The sequence below is a fragment of the Taeniopygia guttata genome, chromosome 33 (genome assembly GCF_048771995.1).
Source record: "Taeniopygia guttata chromosome 33, bTaeGut7.mat, whole genome shotgun sequence".
Lineage (NCBI taxonomy): Eukaryota > Metazoa > Chordata > Aves > Passeriformes > Estrildidae > Taeniopygia > Taeniopygia guttata.
In genome coordinates, this window is record NC_133058.1 from 3,450,148 (window position 1) to 3,469,280 (window position 19,133).

A 19,133-nucleotide genomic window follows, 5' to 3' on the forward strand; every position below is an offset into this window, starting at 1 on the left:
CATGCACCTAAAGTCCTGTCCCCTTGGCTGATACCTTGTTAAATTCAGCCTCCTGCGATAATATTTTGTCTTGTAATTATGATCCTAGAGCATGCAAAAGAAATACCAAGATGAATATAGTCGATTACCTTACCTTCATCCTTTAGAGCATTGAGTTAACCCCAGCCACTGAATAATTGCACCTGCAGAAGACGTTTTATTGGGAGAAACAAGAGCAGGAGGACTCTGCAGCCAGTAAGAGATCAAGACTGGTTGCCTCTGCAAAGCCATTTCAAGCCTCTTGGCTTGAGACTATGTCATTAGCTTCTGTCAGTGATTAATTTGAGAAGTATATATTCAGTAATGGACTATTAAGTGTACAAAGCTTAGTGCATAATCTATTTACTTACCCCTGCCAGCACATCGCACAGTAGCATTGCAGCTAATATTGAACAAAACCCTGAGCAATGCAGTATCACCTTTTGATTTCTTCACATACCATTTATTTTTCTTACCAGGGATAAGTCCTGCAGACATTGGTCTCTCAGCAAACCCATGCTGGTAATTTTCCCTGCTTTGCCAGGCCTTGGTCCTCAGCTCACTGGTGATGCTCAGTTAAGACATGGTTTAAGCACCATCCAGTCAGGACCACTGAGGAGCAGGACAGTGATGGCAGCTGAGGTGGAAAGGAACAGGGCTGGAGGCCACAAGTCTGCGACAGAAAGGTGAATGTTGAAGGGCCAAAATTGTTCAGTGAGATGCCGATCCAGAGAGAACTGGAGTGGATAGACTGAAACTTTCTGGGTTGCTGTTAGGCTGTCAGAATGTAAATGCAGCTTATATTTGTACCAGCCAGTTGTATTTGCAGCTCAGGTGCATGAGCTCTGCAACAGAAAGTGGATGCATTGTCCATATTTAGTAGGATCTTGCATTTTTTTGTTGGGGGGTGGGGTAAGGAGGGCAGATAAAAATGCTTGAGGAGCCCAGGGTGTGTGAATTCAGAAGCTGCTTACATTGAACTGAAAATGGCTAGTTTGGTACAGGCACAGTTGATATGCCTGGGCCAGAGGGCGTATCAGCTTCTGGGGAAGAGGAATGAGAAATGCCCTGGGGACCTCTCATCCCTCCTTAGTGCCAGACTGAAGGGACAGGGAGACCATCCTTCTTTATTTCCTTCCATCCCAACTGTGTCTGCTGACTACACACCCTGAGCCATCTTCAAGGGTCTTGGGGCACCATCCAGCTCAGCTTTTCACAGTTTCTGCGGCAGCAAACCTGCTGCCTTGTCATCTATCAAGGGTACCTGCTCTGGGCAGCTATCTGCATTACCTGGGCTTAAAGCCATCTCGATGGTTTTTTTTCCATCTCGATGGAAATTCTTCCATGTTGAGAAGTAAAACCATCTCTTTCCAGTGTCTGTGCCAAAGTCAAAACAAGGAGAACGCAAGGCGTCCGCAGCAGTCGATGTGCTGAGGTGCTCTTCTGGGATTTTCATGTGGGTGTAAACCTGGTGTGAAGGTGGCTCAGTGTGGACGCAGGGTGCAGCCAGGGCTGGGTAATCGGCTCCCCCTCTGATTCCAAGTGCCCCCGTGTCACTGATGAGTGGCCCAGGGCAGGAGCCCACCCCGCCTACCCCAATTCCAGCCGGGGAGTGACTGCGGGGTGCGGCTGGCCGGGTCCCCGCTGCGCTCTGCCGCCGTGGGACAAGGGGTGCGCCCCGGCGATGTCGGAGCTGTGGCAGGGTGGAATCGGTGCCGTGGGCTGCGGCAAGAGCTGCCTGCGCGGCCCCCAAAAGCGGGTTCTGGCAGCAGCGGAGCCGTGAGAGGCGGTGTTGGACCGCGCTGCGGCGGCCGCACGGGCAGCGCCGGGCCCGGCGGGCTCCGGAGCGTCTCTGCTGCATTCTGGGCAGTTCCAGCCTTGCTATTTCGCAGCAGGCATTCCTTGCAACAAAATCCCCTTTCCCCCTTTCTCCTTTTTTCTCTTTCTTTTTAATTTTCTGCCTTTTTTTAATTTTCTTTTCTATTCTTCTTTCCCATTTCTCCTTTTCTTTTGAGGTGTTTCCCAGACCTTCCCAGCAGTGTTTGTGACCTCTTTCCCAGACTTTCCAGCAGTTTATGAAGCATCCCACCGCTGGAAGGGTGACTCTTTGCCAATTGAGCATCCCTGCAATCACAGGTGGGCAGCTGATGCAGCCAAGAGCTCCGAGATGCCTCACCACACCCGTCGTGTTCCTGAGAGGACTCCCAGCCAAAGCTCAGCATCACGGCCACCTCTGCCACGTGCTCCCTGAGGTGACTCCTCTGGATATCGAGCCCTGGAGGAGAGGTTACACCTCAGGTTTTGCCTGGCTTGAAGAGAATAAAAAGCCCCATTGGTGACAGCAACATCAACAGGTAAAAATGTGCCAGTTTTTTTTTGCTTTGCTCAGTTTCCCTTTCCCTACACTGCTTTGTTTTATCTCATTTTTCATGGTTGCAAATTATCTTCTTTTCTTTCCCAAATTTCAAAACTTTCTCTAGATGCAAACTAGGGAGTGAGTGTGGAAGGGAGCTGCATTCACCTTTATCTGCTGCTTTTGGACAGATGAATCCACACTACGGCAGAGCACTTGCAGATTCCTCTCCTTCTTCTGTGAAAGTTTGCCTATCAGTGTAAGCGGCATCTGGAGATGGGAAAACTGAACTTCAGGTACTCCACCTTTCTTTCACCAGGTCAACAAGGAGATTGATTTTTCTTCTGCTATGCTAGCAAAGCCACAGGCTTGTTTTTGATTCCTACTCTTTATGACAAGGACGGGAGTTGGGAGTAGGGGGGAAGGAAGAAAACTTTGAGGGACCAGCTCTGCCCCTTGCAGTCACTGAAGGGATGCCTACCAAGGGCGGTGAAGGGAGAGGTCTTGCCAAGGCAGACAGTGCAATCATCTCTTTGTCTCACATAGAATCAGTGGGTCATTAATGTTTGAGCCAGCCTCTTATTTCACTGCAGTTGTCTGCATTGTCAAGGCTTTCCTCAATACATCAAAAACCTGAAGGCCTTAACAGCCCCCAGCAATGGCTGGAACAGGAGTTATTCCTGATCTAAAGCAAACCGTGCTGATGGCCTCTCTTTCTGTGATATTTGCGACACTGAGCAAAGGGATTGACCAACAAGAGATGATTACTTTTCCTTTTGTGCTCCCTTAGGTTAAAGTTTTGAGAAGACAAGGATTATCTCCAGTTTAGAATCCTGCTTTTGAGCTGATGGATTCATTGCAGGCTCTGCTCCCTTTGCACTCTCAGCTTCCTCCAAAAGAGGAGTAGATGTGTGAGAGCCAGAAAACCAACCATTGGCAGCCCTGTATTGTGTGGGATATTTTATTTACAAAGGTGGGGACATTTGTACCATCACCTTCTCTTGATAGCTCCCCAAGCCTTGCTCTGCCAATAGAGCTACATGCAGAGAGGTCATCAGGAAGACTAAGGTGAATGCCTTGTGAAGGCCAGGAGACTGTTCTGGAGAAAGTCCCTTCCAGCACTGAATTTTACAGTGGTCCAACGGGCTGGCAGGTGCAGTTTGTTTTACCTGGTTGCTTGGTTGCTTTGATCTTTAAAAAGTCTTGTAAATGCCTAAGAAGAAGAAAGTTGTTCACCTGTTCTGCATAGTGAGGGAAAAAAAATCCACCCCAAATGCACAATGGAGGGAATATCTGTCTCTCTGTGTCAGTGATGCTAAACTGGAGTTTCAGTGGGAGAGGGCTCAGCCCTGGACAGGTTTTCCAGGCTAATTGAAAGGAACATGGTGATATCTGAAATGCTACTTGCTCCATGTGCTTGTGGCTTTGTTTAGCATGGAGATCAACAGAAATGCATAGGTAGCATCTCTCTTTACACCTGAGCCTGTGAAGAGAGGGTGAGCTACTTTAATGGCTCTCTATATTTATTGAAATCTCTCTTTGTTGGGTATCCTGGGGTTTACACTGACTAGTACCTTTCCATAAGACATCTCTCAATCAACAGAGACAGCCAAGTTTACAGGGCAACATTTTTCCCCTGCTTGTCAGCATGTCAAGCAGCACCAAAACACACAATCTCCTCCTGAATCCCATAGCAAATAATTCATTTTTTAAAAACATCATCTACTGTCTGTAATGGTGTTGGAGATGGGTTAAGACAGCCACAGTTCTGCTTCCTACCTATGGAGAGAGGAGAGCTTACAGCAGCTACCTGAGAGGCTATTTAGGAGGGAGACCCTTCTCGGCACTGTTCTGCAGTTTGGGTTTTTTCCTTGCAGTTAACTGTAGATACACTTGAAAAGGAAAACAAACAGAAAAAACCCAAACCAGTGGGCTATTAACAAGAGGGTTTAATGTTGACAATGGCACTTTGCAGTGGGAGTGTGATCTGCTTAATGTTCCAGAGCAGAGCAGCCCATCAGTTCACATCCCTTTCCTTGGCAGAGGTGCCAACGCTTCCCCCAGAAGTTAAAGCTATGTGTCTCATTTCTGAGAGAGGCTTATTCACAAAAAGGGAGGAAAAATTCATTGTCTGATCCACAGAAGGAAAAAACACACAAGGGGATAAATTATGAGAATTAAGATGGGCAGGCAGATTTCTGCAACTCGTGTATGTAAAAATCTGATCCTGGTAGACTTGAGCTGTGTCATTTTAGATGCATTTCTCTAACCCACATAAATATTTCTGTCAAAAAATCAAATCTGGAAAAGAAAGAAATTTCATTCTTCATCAAACCTCTACAGTGATCTCGTTATTAAAAACAGAGGAGAAAGATATATCAGGAAGGCAAACAGTTGCAGCCACATAGTTGTTTTCAATAATCCAGTGAGTCAATACATAGAAAAGCCTTTCATTTCTCCCTGTGGTTCAGTCAAAATAGTTTATTAAGATTTTGGTGCATTATTAAAAAAAAAAAAAAAAAAAAGAAAGAGGAAAATGGTACCTCTTTATTTTAAAAACTGCTGCAATAAAAATTCAGATTATTCAAATTTATCAAGTGCATTTTATAAGGCAGTAAGTACAGCAATTTTTTCCTCATACCACAAGATATTCCCTGGCTTTTCCATCTCACTCATAGTCCTATGTAAGGAGGCTGTTTACAAGGCATTGCTACAGCGAGAAAAAAATATTACAGAAATGAAAACTTGATCCAGCCAATGGCTGGATTTGTAATGAAAGACCTAAGTGGAAGGTAAACAGCAGCCTAATGTAATACTTTAAAGGCAATTCTTTAAAAGTGATGTATAGTAGATGCAAAGGGGATCTGTACTTCAGATCTTCACCCATGCAGAGGTGTGGAATAGAAGTTAATTGCATATGTAGCTATAATGCACACTGAGCAGCCAGAACAGACAAATACAAATATTTAAGATATTTCACTTTTTTTAAAATCACAAGGTTGTAAACTTGCATTTTGTTTTGGTTTCTTTTTCCCCAGGAAATTGGACAGGAGGGCTGGCTGAAAGTGTACCAGTGCTCTACAGGGATTTCTTGTGCATTTTCAAGGAAGGATTTGCGGTGTTCTAGAATGTGCAATTATTGTTTGGGGCTTGTTTTGTTTTGTTTTTTATCTCAAATGCTTGCCAAGGAAATTGAACTGTACAAACATAATTAATAACATTTAACCTTAAATTCTGAGTCTTCATTAAGTCTTAATTTAAAAACCTTAGGAGGGAAGCTTGCAACCATTCCTGTTCATAAGGTTGGAGGGAATTTGGGGCAGGTTTTATGGCAGAAGAGGGAAAGCACTGAAATGGGGAAAGCTCAGCAAACTGTGCTGAAGCCAGTTAGTGGTCAAGTGGTCGTGTCATGGATAATGGGACAAGATCTGGATTCAAGGTACCTCTTGTTTGGTCAAAGCAGGCCATGGTGGACGTGGCTCTGGGCAGCCTGATCTGGTGGCAGGTGTCCGTGTTTGTGGGCTTGGGGTCAGATGGGCTCTCAGGCCCCTTCCAGCACAAACCATTCTGTGGCTAGGAATTTAAGAAGGCTGTGGGAGAACTGGATGGCTTGTGGGCTGAAAAAACAGGAGCTTTCCCTTTGTGTGAGAGTTACTACAAATCAGAACGGGTTTTTTTTCAGAATTATTGTTTAAAGATTAACAAAAATTCCCCTGAAGCACAAAGAAGAGTACTCTGGGAACCTGAAAGAAGCCACCCAATTAGATGATAGAAAAAATATTGTATAAAGACAAAATTGCAGAAGCAGTCAATACAACACAAGCAAGTAATTGTATTTTATGTAACTAAAGGCTGGTCTCAAGAAACATTTTAGTGCATTACACCACCCCACAATGGGCCCAGTGCTGATGCTGGATTAACTGTCTCCGGTGAGTGGCTGAGCTCACGTCTCCCTGCCTACCTGGAGCTCGACTCTGCTCTGCCTCTGGGGTTATGATCTCATCTCTGAAGTGCTGCAAACACAGCTGAGCTCCACACTGCTCCCACTGTAGGTCCCACTTCTGGAAACGTGGAGCTGGGGATCTGGGCCACGCAGCACAGAATCTCTGCAGGAGATGGAGGAGGTGGGACACCCCCATGCCACTCTTTCTCCCCACAGTTGTTCACCACAGCTATCTTCAAAGGCCGTGGACTTCCAAAGAGCTGCTCGCCTGGCTGTGCATATATGGAGCCTGTATTTTTCCTTCTGCTTCTCCAGGTGGGAACTGAAAAGCTTGCACCTATAAAGAAGCACCCATCATTGTCCTGACATCAGTTTGAGGTGGGCTAGTAGGTATTTCCAAGGGTCTCAGCTGTTTGCAGGTGAGAAGTCATTTTTTCTTGCACAAGCTTTCTTCTTGCATGGGCTTTTGGCTGCTTGTCACGTATGAGGCTGTGCTGGCAGGCAAGAGGAGACCCAACTGAATATTTCTGTCACACCAAGTGTTTGGATTTGTTTCAGGGTGGCTCACTCTGTGCAGAGATGCCTGCTTCCAGCTTTGTGCACTCTGGCACGTGTTTCCTAATGGACCAGGACTTCTCACTCAGCCCAGCTGACAAGGAGCATCTCTGTCACCACAGCTGACACATGCCTGCTTTGTTAAATGACATAAGGTGCTGCAGTGCAAGGCACAAGTTCTCCCATGCTTTCAGCTAAACAATTTACTGCTGTGCTGCATATACCCTTTGGTCCAGCAAGGGAGGACCCAGAGCTGGTCAGTGTCCCAGTGGCCAGCTCTGTCCCCCTTGACACTGCAAGGAGCAGTGGAAACAAAGTGACATGTTGACCTAATGCCCTGCCTGTAGGGCATTCATACCTACCCTGCCTGACAGCTCCCAAACTGCCTGCTGAGGTTCAGCCCCATGAGGCATTTTCTGCTCTGCTACGTCCCAGCTTCTCCAGTCCTCCTGCCTCTGCACCATCCTGGGTGTAGGCAAAGCCAGGGCTTTGGAATGTGTGTTTCTGGCTGCAATCTGAGGTCTTTTCTGCACATCAAATGCTCATCAGCGACTGGGAACACAACCAAGGAGGTTGTGGAGGAGAGGAGGAAGCCACACTTGATCCCACAGAAACCACAAACCTAATTTCACACCGAAGGCAATTAGCCAGCACGCATTTGGTTAGGGTGGCTGTGCTACTTTGTAAAACGTGACCTTTTAATAAGCTGGAGTGGTGGATCTGAGTTTCAGCCAGTCTACACTGGCAAAAGAAAACCACCAGCAGTTAAATATCATCAGGAGAGGGAAGCAGTTGTGAAGTGGCCCTCAAAACCATCTCTGTGCACTTCCAAGTCCTGTTTTGCACGATGGGATCATGTCCCTGACTCCATGCCATCCCACTCATCCTCCCTCCTGAAGCCAGCAGGATGCTGCAGCATCCTTGGCTGGGCAGTGCTGACTCAGGCACAGAGTCCTGTGCCTGCTCCCTGGCACTGCTGTCCCCCAGATATTCACCACTAGATATAAAAATCCCCGAGTCAGGCGCTTGCGGCTGCGCTCACTGCAAGGAGAAGCAGTAAAAGGCTGATTTATGCTCTGAACCACAAAAGCCTTTTATTGCTGCTTTTTTACTTGAATGTAACTCTCTTGCCCTTAAATGTGTAATCCCTTTCTAACAGTCTTGTGGAAGTGGCAGGGCTCTCCACGGGTTAAAGGCAGTATTTCTCAAGAGGATCAAGTTGTCCACCAGGTCCCCAAAGCCCCTCTTGCCCTGGCACAGCCAGTCCTCCTGTCAGCAAGGGAGGAGAGCAGCAGTAAGCTATGTGCTGCCGGCATGGTCCACCACATACCCCCAGCCCTCAGCTTCCTGGGGTTGTTGGAGGGTTATTCCATCACTTGGAGTATTCCCGACAGTCTTGGGCACTGCTGCTCCTTCAGGGGAGAATAAAACCCCAAGCTGATCTAACAGCAACAGGGATTTAGGAATTTGGCTCCAGGCAGCATATGCATTTAAAGAATTATTTCTTAATTTTTATTAATTACTATTAGTCATTTATGGCTCCTTTAAATTCAACTTCTCAAGAAAAATATTGCTTTAGGGGAAAAAAAAAAAAACAGTCATTAAATGAACAATTAGCAAAAGCTACAGCTGCACCATAAAAGAGAAATACTGGAGTAGGGGGGAGGAATATTTCAAATTGACTGGGAGATGCAAGTTGTTGAATGGATGGAAAGCCAGCCGAGATCCTAAGGAAAGGGTGATGCTGGAGAGGGGCAAAAGTACACAGTGTGGCATTGCTAGGTTCATTGTCAGGCCTGCTGTCAATTACGTGAACCCAGGGTCCTCATGAAACAGGAAAGCTGGACAGGACAGAACACACGTCAAACCAATATGATTAATGCAACGTTCTCTGTTTATTCGAGAGGAGATGGCAGCTTATATACACTTCTATACAGTTTACAGTTTACAAAGGCACATTCATTGGCAAGCAAACATTGTGTGTCTTTTTCTTAAGGTGACCTAAACCTCACACTATAAACCTATACTACTTCACACCCAGACAGCCCAGTGCTTCCCATCACACCTTAATACAATTTCTAACTGCACCACAAGCTCTTAATTTCTAACTGCGCCAGAGGCTGGAAAGCCTCACAAGGCCCAGATCTGAGGCCTAGGCTGGAGTAGCTCAAATCTCATTCCAAACATAAATCATGCCCTCTCTGTCTCAGAAATGCTGCAACAATTAGGTGCTTTATTAATGATTTGGAAGCAATAAGAATTAATTGCATCAGAAAATGATGGTACATTGGGAAGAGCTGAAAGCAGAGGTGAGAGCAGAAGAAAGAACAGCGAGAGAGGCAGGGAGGGCTGAGGGGTGTAAGAGGGATTTGATTTCATTCAGGCTCTGGGGGCTTTTCTACAGTTTCCCCTAGTAAAAGAGCACCAATAATGTCTGTGGACAAGGAAGGGGCCCAAAGAGGTCAGATGGGAGGGTTTGGTTTGAAGCAGGAACCATGGAGACCCTTCCTGTCCCACTCAAGAGAGGAACAGAGACTTGCCTGAGGTGTGAGGCAGGCAGAGTCCCTGCGCAACAAAACTGATCAGCGTGGAGGGGCAGCTGACTTCAGAAGATCCCAGACTGTATAGCAGGGCGTGTTTAAAAGAAAACACTAAACAGACAATAGATTGTTCTGCCTGCTTTGCAGCCTAACTGAAGGAAGGGGGAAAACAAAGCCCAGATTAATGTAGAAATTGCATTTAATGATCATCTTGAGAAGCCATAGGACAAAATCAAGGGAGTGAGCTGCCCCAAGCTGTTAAGGAGGAAACCCTCTGCCCACCGGCTGCCAGTGTTGCCCAACATTAAATCACACGGAGAAAACTCCTCTGGCAAGAGAATATTTGGTGCTTAAAGACACCCAGCCCTCCAGCTACCCAAACACCACCACATTCAAAAGCGCACTTGCAACTTACTTGGTGGCACAGTTAAATTTATTTGCAACTCATCATTCTGGAGGTAGGCAAAGGTGACAAAGCCAAGGACGAAGCACTGTGTAAAATTTTACTTTTACTGAGCGGACCCTAAAGAAGCCCAAGCAGAGCTTTATTTTGTGGCTCCTCGGGCTGACAGTCTCCATTAACCATTGGTTAATACTGCAGCGTCAGAGCAAACCCAGAGTCGCAGCCCTGTGCTGTTAGAAAGTGTCCTTCATCCCAGCAAGGGACCTTGGGGTGAGAACATTTTGCATGAAGATACACTGGTGTAAGAGCTGAGCCTCTCAGCTCTGCATTGCAGTCAGCGTGTCGTGTGCCATCCCTCCACGCCACAAATAAATCTACAATTTCTCAGCTGGGAGCCTTTGGAAGCCACATACTAATATGCTTATATGGGAAGAGAGACCAGACAAGGTTCAAATAAAGAGCTGATGTAATAAATAAACATGAGGTCAGTATGGGAACAGCAATAATTGCTTTGTATGACAAGATTTGCGTAGCAAACATTTGTGATTAATGTACAGCCGGTGTCAGGTAAGGAGCCTTCACTATCATTGTTCTGTCTGCACCTTCCATTCTAGAAGGTACAGCAACTCCAGCCAGAGCAATTAGTCACTGTTTACTGAGAGGCAGATCGAGCAAAATTTTTCTAGTTCAATATTTGAGCGAGTTTCGCCTCAGAGCCTCTCGCTGGATCCATTTCTGCGCCAGGCAGGGATCACACTTCTTTCCTGGGGGTGGCAAGGAGGGATGATCAGCAGTGCTGCTAATCTGCTCAGCAAGGGCACGGGCTGGCTCCCAGCCTCTCCTGCTGGCCTCTCCCAGGTGGCGTTCTCAGGAAAACCTAAGAACGAGGCTGAAGACCCTGCATGTCAGGGCTCTGCTTCCTGGCTGCCTTTTCTTTCAGCTGCCTCTGCCTGCCAGTTTCACGGCCCCTTGGCCACCGCTGATGCAGGCAGTGGGATGCAGCACCGAGGGCAACACCACCTCCTTCTTTACAGCCTCCTTTCTGCAAAGCTTGCCTAATAAGTTCCAGCTAAACTTCCAGCTCTTTGGCCAACGAGCAATAATCCCACTTGAAATACTATCTTGATTTGGGGATATTTTTCCTTTTTTTAAAGGCATGCAAGCCTCTGGCTTCCCTGGAAAGGAGGCAGTTTGGCTGGAGGGACTGGGGTTATTCCTCTGAGGGTAATTCCTATGGGAAAACCATTCCATTGTAGCTGGTTGGAGGCAAGGAACTTGCTGCTGCAGTCTTCCACCTTAACTGCTTGGGGGTGCCAGGTAAAGCTGTTAGCATCACTGGGAAGTCACTCCAGGAAGTACTGCACAGAACAGCTGGACAGGCATAAGGAGAGTTCCTTCATGTTGGTGAGATCCAGAAGGGCTTGATCAGAGTAAGCAGGCCTCAAAACCTAGGGCATGCATTTTGGGGACATGAAGGGAAGAACTGAAGGTGTTTTTCTCTTGTGCACTCGCAGAATTCAGTTATGACTGAGGATGCCAATCAGCTCCTCAAGAGTGATAAATGGCAGCTGCTGTCTCCCACCTGTGATGAGATGTTGAGATTTTCAGTCTCTGTCTTTCCAAGACAAGTCTTGATGAGACACTGTTCCCCAGGATCTGTTAGGGGGGATGTCTGTGTTGACATTTCACCCTTGTGCTGGGGTGGCTGGTGGTGAGGGGGCGTACGGGGCTGATGCTTGCAGGACCCTGGCACTGGAGCTGTCCCCAGAGCATCCAGGAGGTGCCACCAGGCTGGCAGGGGACATCAGGATGGGGAGTGCATTGGTGGGAGATGCCATTACACCTCTGTGCCCCTCAGAGCTGCAGGCAGGCTGGAAAACGTGGCTCTCATCAGCTACTTCAGTGCCAAGTCCACCCAGCAGCACAGTGAAGAGTGATCTCCGAGGTGCTGCCGACCCGCCCTACTGCCCTGAAAACCTCTCTCCCTCCTTTGCAGCCCTTCCACCCTAAAGGTCCCCACCCGCCTGGGCTGGGCGCTGGGAAGCCCTGCACTCACCTTGGTGCTGAGAGCGCAGCTGGGGCGCTCTGGGCCATGTGCACCACGGCAAGGCTGGGTGAGCCCTCCGGAGCCGCCGGCGGTACCTCGCCATGAAGAGGAAGAAGGGCAGAAGCACGCGCCAGGAGGACCTGAAGCGGACGCTCTTCCCAAAGCGCTTCCCCCTCCTGTCCCGGAGCCTGGAGCGTGCCCTCATGGACCTGCAGAGCGTGCAGTGAGGCCTTTGGATGGGATATGGAAGAGCATCGTGGTGCTGGGCCCCCAGGTTGACGTGGGAGAGCTCCCTTGGATGGAATGTTGGGGTGGGTGGCGGTGACGGCACTGGGCCATGGGGACACGAGGGTCCCAAACTGAGCAGGACGGGCCAGGCATCCCCATTTCCCCATTGTTCCTGAATTCCAGAGCCTGGGAGATTTGACTTTTGGCTTTTGCAAGCTGGAGTGAGGAGCCCTTCCCCTCAGGAATTCATCCCTCCTGCCATCCCTCCTGCACTGCTGAGGATCACCCTGGTTGTTTTTCAAGAAATATCCTTAATAATGAATTTTTTTTAAATATCCCCAGTCTCCTTTTTCATGCTGTGAAGTCAGGGATCAGGGAGATCTCAGTCCTGGGAATTGGGGTTGCTCAGCTGTTCCCCATCTTTAGGGCCTTGTGCTGCCAGCTTCTCCTGGGAATGCTGCCATGCAGCAGGAGAATCTCCCTGGAGGTGCCTTGCCCTTGCCCTGCTCACTCCGTCCTCAAACCCAATTGATCCCCTTTGCAAGCCCTGTGGATTTGATGCTCCCAACTCCCTCCTTTTCCTCTTTTTTTGTCCTGATGGCAAGTGAAAGGCACAGGAGGGGAATGGTGACTCTCAAAAGCTGCCAGACCTTCAGCTGCATGTCATAAACCCATTCCTTTCTCTATAATTCACACCATGCTGCTTTTCATTCCTCATCCTTTTTAGTGTGAGTAGTTACTCCATTTTCCCACTTTAATACAATTGTACCACACTTCTCCTTTCCCATATCCCAGGAAGCTGCTCACCCATTACATGGCTTTAAATGGAGTAATTGCAAGATTAGGTTCCTTTGGCCAGGCCATTAAAAAATGCCATTACAGAGGAACTGCAGGAGAGTGCCTGGAAAATCAAGCTTTGAGGGTGAAAGCTCTGCAGGCATATTTTTATTGCTATTGACCACCCCAGGGCCTCTGGGAGAAGGGAGCCAAGAGCATTTCTGGGGTTTTTGTCCTCTGAGGAAGGAGAGAAGGCAGGAGTGGCTCCATGTGGGGTGGGTGGGATCAGCTGGGATCTAGGTTGTTGTCTTCACTGAGAATTAAAAATAAACATTGTCAGCCCTGGGAGGCAGAGCTGGAGTGCTTGTCCAGCTCCTTGGGACAGCAGGGCCAGGGAGCTCCTGGGGAGCTGTGGAGCTGAGGAAGGGCCTGGAGCAGGAAAGGCTGAGGGAGCTGGGGCTGAGGAGATGCTGAGAGGGGCCCTCAGGCCTGGGTGACCCTGTTGTGACCCTGAGTGTCCCCGGGTGTCCCTGAGTGTCCCTGTCCATCCCTGTCCGTCCCTGTGTGCAGGAGGGCAGAGCAGCCCCAGGCCCTGCTACAGGCCCAGCAATGGCCCCAGAGCCCCGGGCAGGGCTGAGCCCGGCAATTCCCTGCCCAGGAGGCAGAACTTCCCTGTGGGCACTGGAGCAGAGCCCAGAGAGGCTGTGGGTCCTCCCTGGCTGGGGATATTCCAGAGCCCTGTGCACACCCCGCTGTGCCCTGTGCTCGGGATGGCCCTGGGGTGGCACCAGCTGAGCCTCTGTGCTCCCTTAGCCCTGCCCCACTCCGGGATTCTGGGATTCATCCCCCCACATGAGTTTTTTGGGTGACCCCCGGGTGAAGGTGCTCCCGAGCTCTCTCTGGGTTTCATTCAGCAGGAAATCATTTTGCCACATTCTCCAGTGGTGTCACCGAGGCCGTCACTTGCCGGGTCACAGATGGCTCGTGACTGTCCTTGCTCCCTCTCTGGGCTGGGGATGGAAAGTTCCTGGGTGAGCTGAAGGGAAGGATCCCTCTCTGTGCCATCAGCAGGTGCTGGCCGTGACCTCCCAGCACTTGGGCCTTGTCACCGTCACCCCTCTGCTTTATCCTGAGCCTCTCCTCAGGTGGAGCCCGGCTGTGGTGGCACCCCCAGAGCGGGGAGGGACATAAAGGACAGCAGAGCCACCTGTGAGCCAGGGCAGGGCTGATAAGGAGCTGGTTTGGGAGGAGTGACTTGGAATGCTGCATGTAAATGTGGGAGTGCAGAGTCCCAGATAAGATGTGGGCGGGTGAGATAACAAAGGGTCAGGAGGGCTGATCCCGGGAATATTTCCTGAGAGCAGCTGTGTTCAAAGCTGGCTGCAATTCACTGCCTGCTTTTCCTTGACAGGGAGGTGACCTCCCTCTGCTGCTCGCTGAGGTTTGGGGTTGATATTTGGGTAGTATTTGTCAACAGACCAGACCAAACACCACCTTGATTTGTGTTCTAAGGCACCTGCTGTTTGTAACGGGGATTTTCATGAGAGAGGTAGCAAGGGGAGGGCGTGTAATTTCATCTCCAGGCTGTAAAAATCCATTTCTGCTTGTACTTGTTGATAATGTAACTGTGACACAGCTAATACAAAATGACCCGAATGCACTTTCACAGAGTTGTCATAATGAAGGTTGGTCTGTACCCACAGGTGCAGGATGCTGCTCACAGTTTGATGGAAAACTGGAACAACTGGGGTGTTTTTTCTCTTTTTTTTTTTTTTTTTGGTGTTTATGGTCCTTCAAATATTAACAACATTTTTTTTATAGCTGCCATCTCTGCAGTACTTTCACCTGCAGTTGTCCAGGGCCCCATAAAATAACCTTTTTTTTTGAACTAAAGAAAAACTGACTGGAGGAGGAAGACCAGGTTTGGGTGAGGGTGGATTTTTTCCAAGGAATTCCAAGGGCAGAGCGGGACCTCCTGTAAAATGAACGTTTTGTGTGGTCATTAGTTGCTTCAGGAGTATGTCGCTGTCGAGGCAGGACGGGAATGAGAAGACTGACTCAGAAGACTGCTGAGAGTAAAACTCTGGTTTATTCAAAATACACCGCTCTTTTATTTACATTCTTTCCCAACTCTTTCCCAGGCTTCTGCCTGGCTAGAAACTCTCCATTTCTCTATTTGACTGAATCTGAGACCCACAGGAGTATAGATTAAATCCTTGGAGATGTAGATGTTAGAAAAAGAACAGAAATTACCCCTTGGAACGAAACCAAACCTGTCTATGCTGGCTGGTTTTGTCTGTCTTGGTACCTGGGGTACGAGTGCCACGAGGACCTCATTCCTGGGAGGGCTGGAAATGGACAGTGAGGGGTTTGGGATGTGGGAAAATCACTGCCTGGAGAGGCTGGGGTGTGTTCTGGGAAATGCAGGCACTGGGAGAGCAAATCCTTAAGTTGACTGTCAGAGCAAGACACACTTTTTGTGTCTCTTGGAGATCTCTTGGGTCACTTCTTCTGTCTCTCGTGTAGAAATTCTGGCCCACCTGCCATAATTAAAAGTCGGGATACAAAATTAGGTGGAAGTGCAGGACGGTGTGATAGGCAGGATGAGTGTGGCTCCAGAGAAGGGAACAGGAGTGGGAGTGAGCAGGATCTCATGCCCAAAGGTGGCTGGGGTGGGTCAGAGGATGGAGGATGCGCTCCTGGAGGCAGTTTGGGTGCATGAGAAGAGGCTGAGAGTGCCCAACAGGAGAAGCATCACCATATGGGACTATAAAGTGAAGGGAAAACCCCCTTGTGATTCGTGCAAGTGAGTAAACAATTGCTGTCCCTACCTGCCTGCAGGCAAGAGGTTTTGGTGTGAGTCTGCTGTTCCAGGCTTGGCCAAGGACACAGCCTGGGAAGCTCCTGCAGTGTGATTCAGCCCAGTTTGTTTTGAAAAGCCCCACAAAAACACAAGCACATGTACAGGAGGCATGGAAACTGCAGCTTGTGTTGGGAGCACAGTTGCTGGGTTTGTACACTTCAGCCAGGAAGAAAGGAATTCTTGTTGAAACGTGTTCTGTCTGTTGCTCTCTATGTAAACTTCACATATTTTGTGGGATGCTGTATCCACAGAGTAATCAGAAGGCATGGGGGAAAAAAGAGGCAACATTTGCAGATAGTCCAGTTTCCATTTCTGCTTTGCCGCTGCACATGATTAGCACATTGAACATAACTGCTAGCACTCACTTACAAAGACTGAATAAATCATTCCTTTGATCTTCTTCAAAATCCAAGAGAAAGAAGAGATAGGGTAGGATAAGGATTGCATTAAGTATGATAGTGTTTAGAATTTCTTCAGTCTTGAACATTCTTTATTCAGGGACCGACATATTAAAAATTTAAATTATTCCCATTAAAACATTGTTCCCTGGTACAGCTGTCAAGAGGAAATAGAACATAACTAGGACATTTGTGTCTGGCTAAAAGTCACCAAAATCTCCAAGCATTCCCAAGGAGAACTCTCAAGGAAAGTGTCAGAATTCCAAATGACCTTGACATCACCTCCGAATCAATAGCTTGACATCTGATAGAGACAAGTGGAGAATGCTCAGCGATAAAGGGAGCTTGTGTGGTGCAGCAGCAGAACTCAGGCAAAGAATTAAGGGATAAGGAAAATGTCAGACTATAAAAATCAACGAGATACTGTTGCCAAAAATTAGAATTCTCACTTTGGGCTGTAGGGAAGGAGAAAAGCGGTAGAAGAGGGTAGGCAAGACTCAGAGGCTGATCCCCATCCTCTGCCTGTGATACCACTCCTGTTGTTCTGAAGCTTTTCAACAAGATGTCTAGGGACAAACTGTAAAGAGTCTAGAAGGGAGAAGGAGGAAAGGAATAAAAGATGATCAGATCTGAAAGTGAGTTTTATCTGGGGAAAGAAGGAAGGAAAGAAGGAAAGAAAGGGAAGGGAAGGAAAGAGAATGAGAAAGGGAAAGGGAAAGAGAAAGAGAAAGAAGGAGAAAGAGAAAGAGACAGGGAAAGGGAAAGGGAAAGGGAAAGGGAAAGGGAAAGGGAAAGGGAAAGGGAAAGGGAAAGGGAAAGGGAGAGAAGGAAGGAAGGAAGGGAGGAAGGAAGGAAAGAAGGGAGGGAGGGAGGAAGGGAGGGAGGAAGAAAGGGAGGGAGGAAGAAAGGGAGGGAGGCTTCAGTACCTGCCGGGCTTTCTGAGTCACTCAACAGCATTCCCAGTATGTTTGCAGGTACTCCAGGGAAGCTCCTTCTCATCTGCAAAGCAGAATTGCAGCCTAAGCCACTTTTCCCATCCTGTAATTCCCCTCTTTAGCCACAGACTGGGGAGAAGTGGCAAACTGCAAATGGCTTGATTACCCAAACTTGGGTGATCCCTGTCCAAGGAGGTAGGAAGGAAAACTGAAAATATTCCTGCAGTTGGGCAAGTTGGAGCCAAACAGCACTGTAAGAATGTGTGTGATTAGATCAGGACCAGTTGCTGTGTGTGAGCTCTCTCCCTGTTAGCACATCTACCAGCTCATCAATGTCCATGGAAGCAAAAGGCTGATCTGCCTTTAACTGGGACAGATAAACTGCAGGCAAGCCAAATTCCTAGGCATGCCTGCACATGTCTGGGCAGAGCTATAGTCTCTCTTGGTGATCTCATTTAAACATAGTCAAAATTATTAAAAGATGCTGCTATATGGATATGACAATTCGTGCAAATAAAATTGTCATCTATTTTATCGTTATGTACTGTTAAGATACTCTTCTAAGAAGTTTTTAAAAACACACAAGCCAGCGACAGGGATTGCAACACAATGTTGAAACCACCTGGACAAAGGAGGGAGGACTCCATTCACAAGCATTCCCTGAGACGCTGCTGCTGGGCCGGGTGCTGAGCACAGGGCTGGGCACACAGAGATGCTTTTGTTCTTGCTGAGCTCCCACTGAGCCAAAGCCTGGCCTGCCCCTCCTCTGGCCACGCTGGAGAGGGGCTGGGGCTGCGGGGGAGCTTGGGAGGGGACACAGCCAGGACAGGTGACCCCAACTGACCCCGGGGATACCCCAGACCATAGGGCAGGCATCACGCTCAGGGTATAAAGTGGGGGGAACAAGGAGGAAGGGGGGACATTTGGAGTGATGGCTTTTCTCTTCCTAGGTAACACTCTAGGCTGGAGGGGGCCCTGTCTCACCAGTGGGCAGGGTCAGCACCAAAGACACAGACACCAACTGAAGGAATTGTGTCATTTATATCATGCACAGCTGCAAAGAATTACAAAAGGATAAGCTCAGCAAAGCACATCATCATTAGCAAAGCATTACAAAAGAAGCTCAGCAATGCATCCAGTCATTGCTACCAGAGATTGCCTGGAGTGATTAAGGAAAGATCCATCACCAGTTAGCCTCAGGCTTTACCATCATCCACAGCCACACATCAGCTGGGGGAAGCCAAGGACTGGAGAGCCACTCCCAGACACTGGGAATTCCTGCAGGTGCCTCCACCTCTGCAGGCAATGAGGCTCCAGCCCCAAAGCTGTGAGAGGACCCAGCTTTTACACTGTTAAACAAACAAGCTGGCATCACTGCCACTGCAAGAACATCTGCTTTCATTCTCCTGACTGATTTCTCCCAAAGCCTGGCCAGGGCTGAAGGAGGAACCAAGGGAGTTGACTTTGATCCTTCACCCCCAAACAAGGCCAGATGGGGCCTTGTCTGTTTCTAAATACAGAAAGATAAATCCATGTTTTATCAAGGAACACATGCATTGATCCTGTTGTTAATCATGCTTCCTTAATGAGTGGATACAAATACAACATTTGCTTGGAAGGTTCATCTAGAGGTGAGCTTTGCCTCAGGGCCTGTTCAGGCCTTGATCACAACCTGTTCATGCCTTGGTACTTTGATCAGTCCTTAGACCTACAATCAACTACAACCTTTGTAACAATTCTTTCAGTAACACAGCTTAGATTTAGGTATTAGGCATAAAGGCATCTCCTCTTGTTCTACAATTAAGTGCAGTTTAAGTTCATTACTCAGAGCTATTCACGTTCCTTTTAAAACATGCCTAAATAGTTGCTATTCTCTGTTATTTATCAAATGCCTCTCTTTTCTTGAGACTGTCTCTTTTAAGAAAGGTCCCAATACTCCACTTCCCAGCACAAAGTGTCACAGCAACTCACCAAGTGCACACACTGCAATGATGACAGGCCCTGCCACCAATGCATTTCACAGCAGCCTCTAATTTGGCAGCCACGAAGCCAATCCCACCAAGAAGAATTTTC

The 19,133-nt window shown here is 48.1% G+C and overlaps 1 long non-coding RNA gene across 1 annotated transcript; it reads right to left on the reverse strand.

Moving 5' to 3' along the window:
• Positions 1-14,934: 14,934 nt before the first annotated feature.
• On the reverse strand, positions 14,935-15,911 carry LOC140681252 (uncharacterized). Its single transcript, XR_012052463.1, has 2 exons — positions 15,696-15,911; positions 14,935-15,404 (listed from the first exon to the last, which is right to left on the reverse strand). It is a non-coding gene; the product is annotated as an uncharacterized lncRNA (long non-coding RNA).
• Between the last annotated feature and the right edge of the window lie 3,222 nt (positions 15,912-19,133).